Source organism: Cajanus cajan, chromosome 1 (assembly GCF_000230855.2).
Source record: "Cajanus cajan strain Asha chromosome 1, NIPB_CcT2T_4, whole genome shotgun sequence".
NCBI classification, from domain to species: domain Eukaryota; kingdom Viridiplantae; phylum Streptophyta; class Magnoliopsida; order Fabales; family Fabaceae; genus Cajanus; species Cajanus cajan.
This window is the reverse complement of record NC_138517.1, coordinates 39112434-39118322: the sequence shown is the minus strand read 5'-3', so window position 1 is coordinate 39118322 and position 5889 is coordinate 39112434.

Below are 5889 nucleotides of genomic sequence, written 5' to 3'. Positions count from 1 at the left end.
AGCAAACGCGTAACGACATGGTCTAAGGCAGAGCCGAATGAGGAGACAATAATTAGAGCCTTCATCGTGGTTAATAAGGATAAGTGCGTGATTAAGGCATAATTAGCCTATTAGCATCGTATTACCTAATTTGATAAACTTCAGGAGAGGCCCACTACTGACAAGGTCCATCAGTGGTAGTATAAATAGGTCACTTTTGTCAAGGTATGTCACTGTTCATTAATTATCCTAGAATATCGCGCTTGTCCTGACTTGAGTGTCGGAGTGCCTTTTGCAGGTACCTCCCCCTCGCGCAGAAGAGTCCACCTGAAGACCCTCGTTCGGCCATTTCCCACTGAAGAGTACGAGTGTGCCCTCAGACAGGTACAAACACACTTATTAATTTCATCAAAACTATGATTGACAATGAAAGGAAAAGAATTGTGAATGACCCAAATTTTATATTATATTATAACAATGGAGAAAATGAATCAAAATAATTATTTCAAACTAGTTCAATAATTACATACATCATCATCTTGTTGACGTCTTGCAGTTCTCTAGTCGATCCAGAGAGCACATTCCTCTTATAAGCTTTTTAAATTAAATGTTATAGTTTTTTATGTTTCCTAAGGACACATTTGGTAAGGTAGTTTTTTTTATAGTTAAAAATTATTATTTTTAAGAATTACCAATTTTACACATAGTTAAAATCTATTTAATTATTTATAAAAAAATTTGAAAATATTTATACAAATTTTCTATAAATTAAAGATTTGCATATTTAATTATAATAGAACTTTTCCAGATATATAAATATTTTTATTAATAAAAAATATCCTATATTAAAATAACTTAATTGAATATATTTATTTAGACAAGTCTTATTATAAATATGATCAATATTTAACTAAATTTTTTATGATCTAATTATTTTAAAAAAAATAATCATAAATATAAATAAGTTTTATGTATAGCGTCATTTGCATTATTTGCATTTGATAAAATTTCAAATCATGTTTAAAAGTTGATACATTAAAATTATATTATTTCATTTCATTGATCAAAAAGAATAAAAAGTGGTATCCAATACTACTCCAGAATGAAGAACAATCCTAGAAAATAACTACTATTATAGTCCAAAACATTTAGTGAGTATTGTCTATCTTCTTTCAAGTCTTTGACACTTCTATATATATATATATATATATATATGTTGATCTTGTATTTGAGGTGTGAATTCATTATTTCTAGCCATGATGCCATAATTTGTGTTATCTTTAATATCCTATACTGGACTCATAAATTGCATTTATGATCATTATCATGTCTATTTACAAGACTCATTGTGTTGTCAACTGCTAATTGTCAAGCTAGGTTAATTGACAACTGACTAGTCACTATGTGCTCGACCTACTTGGTTAGAAGTAGAGGCATACAGTACATAGTCCTCTAAGCTCAAACTTTGAAGTGCAAGGAACCTATGCACTTGGCTTGCTTTGTCAAGAGAGTTATACGGTACACAATCCTCTAAGCTTAAGTGTTGAAGTGCGAAAAGGTTATACACAACCTGCTCGTTCAAAGGAAGAATTGTATAATACACACTTCTCCAAACTTTAGCACCAAAGTGCGAAGAGACTATACACTCAACTTAAACCCTAAACACTAATGGTGAAAGCACTCTGTTGGACCAACAATGACATTGAGAGACAAAAGCTAGGGAGTGAATAGGATTAGATACCCTAGTAGTCCTAGCCGTAAACAATGGATACTAGGTGTTGTGCGTATCGACCCGTGCAATGTTGTAGCTAACGCGTTAAGTATCCCACCTGGGGAGTACATTTGCTAGAATGAAACTCAAAGGAATTAATGGGGCCCGCACAAATGGTGGAGCATGTGGTTTAATTCGATGCAAAGCTCGATCAAGAGTAGAGCCATATGACATATAACCTCCATGCTCAAGCTTTGAAGTGCAAAAAGCTTATGCGTGTGATGCACCAATATGCAAAATTTCCTCACATTTCAATACTTTGGTGATACATATCCAAATCGTATCAACAAAATCTATTTTAAAAAAGCTATCTAATATGTCTGTGGCAGTTACAATACTCCAAAATGTAAGATAATACGGTGTTCATAACACATACATGCGAAATAATATGACCTATTTTGCATCTAAATTATATTAAATTTGTAATGAAAACTTTTAAACATACTTTCTAGTGAGTTGTTGAATCATAAAATTTCTCTTTATCAATGAGAGAGTACTCCAAGTGTGTACTATCAGACTTTTAACATCTCTTCAATAATGTGAAGATCTTACATGCATCTAGCTCGAGATTAACCTCTGTTTTTAAACTCTTTGAAAAAGTGAAATCAAAATAAAATGCTTAAGAATTATATGTGAAAAAAAAAGGAGATAGAAGAGATTGTTGTAAGATTCATACTTTTTCTGTGTAACAGAAAGTCATACTTATAGCACAATAAAGATATTTTTTTCCTAAAATTAGGAAACCAATAACATATTTTATTCTGTTTTTCAAGTAAAAATAATATCAAATATGTATCTTTAAGGGATTGCATCCTTTTTATCTTGTCACAAATATATTTAAAGATTCATATTTTATTTTATTTTTTAACTAAAAACAACAATGTCAAATATGTATCTTTAAAGGTTTTCATCCCCTCTTATTTATTAGTATAAACAACACTGGCCAAGTCTAATACTCTAATCATATATTCTTTATCAATTACTTTCTCCAATTTGAAATTCAAAAAACATTTCAAAAAAAATTATATTATATATATTCTATGTGTTAGCAAAGAATATAATAATATTTCACTTTAAATTATTTAATTTGAATAAATTAAATACTCTTATTTAATCATCAAATGTTAAAATAATTCTTTTAATAAAGATAAGAACACTCGTTCGTGTGTGACCCTGTAAGTTCAATACTAAGTTGGTAATAAATTAATCAAATTAACATATTAATCAAGGTAGGCATCTAACAATACTCCTAAATGTCTTGATAGTATGAAGTAATATTTTACTTTCAAGAACTTAGAAGAACATATAATATTTTTCTTCCATCATTACAGTTCTTAGTTAACTCTAGAGTATGTTATTATCGTCAAACTCCATTAAGTTAACCTATCATGATTGACTTAAGAAATTCATTTCTTCTTTCAATCTATTTTCCTGGTCAGGATATTATTTTATTAATATAGCTCAAACTCATTACCAAGAGTTGATGGATTCCTTCTTGATTTATCATTAATTCTACAAGCATTTGATCATGTCCAATATTCATTCAACTAGTGCTCTGAGGCATTAGGTATCCGAAATTAAAATATAATAAATTACTTGTTAATCACTAGGATAATCTCAGGTCAAAGAAAAATATTTAGTTTCTTCTTGAAAAATTTTTATTGACGAATTAAGGTAATGTAAATCATTACAAATTCTCAATTGAGTTGGATCAAATGATCATACTCACATATGCATCATCTATATATGTAATTAATAAATGAAATCTACTAATCTTTATCCTATAGAGACATTCACATATATATTGGTCTATCTAGATTTATTGTTGTCCCATATACAATAATCCTACAATCAAGAACAATTTAGATTAAAATAATAACAAACTTTTACTTCTCATTATCATAATCTCAATTATGAAAACAAGTCTATAATTTTAATCAAGGACTTTATCTATTTAACAAAATAAAAATAAGAACATTTTATCAATTTAGATATGATTACACAATGAATTGAGTCTTGAACATATTTAATTATTCTCCAACATGAGATGCCTAAATTTTTTATATATCCATATTTTTAGATACGCCCAAGACCAGAAGATGAAATCGGATTTCCCAATAAGATTCATTGTCTCTTGAACTTATTTATACAAATCAAACCAACATAAAGAGAGTAAGAGATGAAAAAAAAAAAAGAACTTTGAGAATGTCAAAGTTTTAGATATTGCTAGCTATTGGCGATGGGATGCATCACCAGAAAAAAAAATTGATGTCATGTTGGTTATCTATGCTCCAACACATACTAATTTCTCATTTCTGATTCTTATTATCTTTAATCTTTGATATGATAACACAGTATGTTACTTGTGTCTTCCTTTGGTTTAACAAGTATTGTCTTATATCCTTTCTTCAAAAAAAAAAAAAAACAAAAAAGTCTGTATCTTATATTCACCACTCCACGTCTTTTTACCCGACATAATACAACTGTTACAATTTTTTCTATTATTTTTGTATAGTATTTTTTTGTTCTAATATATTTTAACGTATAATTCAAATATTTTAATAAGTAATATGTATTTTATATTCTAATACATTTTAATATGTGTATTCTAATGGAGAGATTCTTGAAATGGAAACAAAAAGTTAAAGAGGTGCGTCACTTGACGTGCACTTCTTCCTCTTTCCAACAACTATTCATCATTCATGCACCTTTTTTGGACATATATGATAAAATCATGTTTAGTGACCAAGTCCAAAAGGAACTAAGACGAGTGAATTAAGCTTGAAAGAACAAGGTCAAGCTCTTATTGAATTTTAGGTCACTTTTAGTAATCTATTTTCTCCTATTTGTATATATTTTTTCTTGTGAATATATATATTTTTTAATTTTGACCTTATATTTTTGGGTCAAATAGTGTAGAAATTTATTTTCTTGTAATTTTTCTTTTAAAGGCCTATTTAGTAATTTAGGAGGGTGTAATTGATATTTGGATATGTTTACTAGGGTTGTTTGGACCATAAGAAAGAAGGGTACTGTAGTGGCCCATATATAAGACGTCCAACTTCACCTACATGTCTTTTCCATTAGTTCAAACAAACCCTCCAACTCACATGTTTTACACACTAGTCACACTTTTAGCACATCGTCATGTAACATGTTTTCATTGATTCTTCTAGATCTAGTGTTAACATCTAGTCTCACCATATGCATTGTGCCAAGTGGCATGCTTTTTTTGGTTCTTTTAGATCTAGGATAGTGACATTTTTAGGAGAAAAATTCAAATTCAAATTATAATTAGAGTTAGTTGGCTTAAGTACAAGTTAAATTAACTTTGGTTATACTTAATCATGGTTAGCTTAACTTACACCACAAATTAGCGAACTTTATATGTGCACCCCTCCTCTATGTATCTCGCCACTTTTGAGTTGAATGAGAATTTAGACTTAATAAATTTTCACTTCAAAAGCTTAGTTTTCTCTTTGGAGAATTTTCTCCTTAAGAATTTCTATCAAGGACTTCCTCTTTGTGGCAAGTTTATGTTTCTTACTTATCCTTCCCTTGAAGGTGGCACACCAAATCATCTTCTTCCTCTCCACCTTTGTTTGATTTTCTTTGAAGTTTGAAGCCATAGATGAAGATTTTAGGAGCAATGAAGTTAGTTGAGAGGAACCGAATTCCATCTTCTCCACTAGAGTCATCACTATAAATATGTTGAGATTATGCACAAGTGTCTTACTTGTAGACATTGTATTGCTTGTGTTTTACCTCTACTTGGGACTTCACTTGAATGACACTCCCAATCATTGTTTTTGGCCATTCCGTGTGATGAACTCCACTATTTTAATAGCTTGAAAAAATATCGCCACTACTCCAAGTATACCACTATTCCTCACCTTAATAGTGCTTTTATGTTAGCACCCTTCAGAAGTAACATCTCTTAAGCTTTAATCTACAGATAATTACAAAGTCCCTAGATTATGGTCAACTGTATCCTTGGGCAAAATTTGATGTTTTGAAAGCCTAGTCCAAATATTGCACATGGGATTATATGAACAATTTAAGAAAGGAACACACTTTTACCTATATTGGGAACGAAGATGATATAATTTATGAACCTTACATAGATAAAGAGATCATAT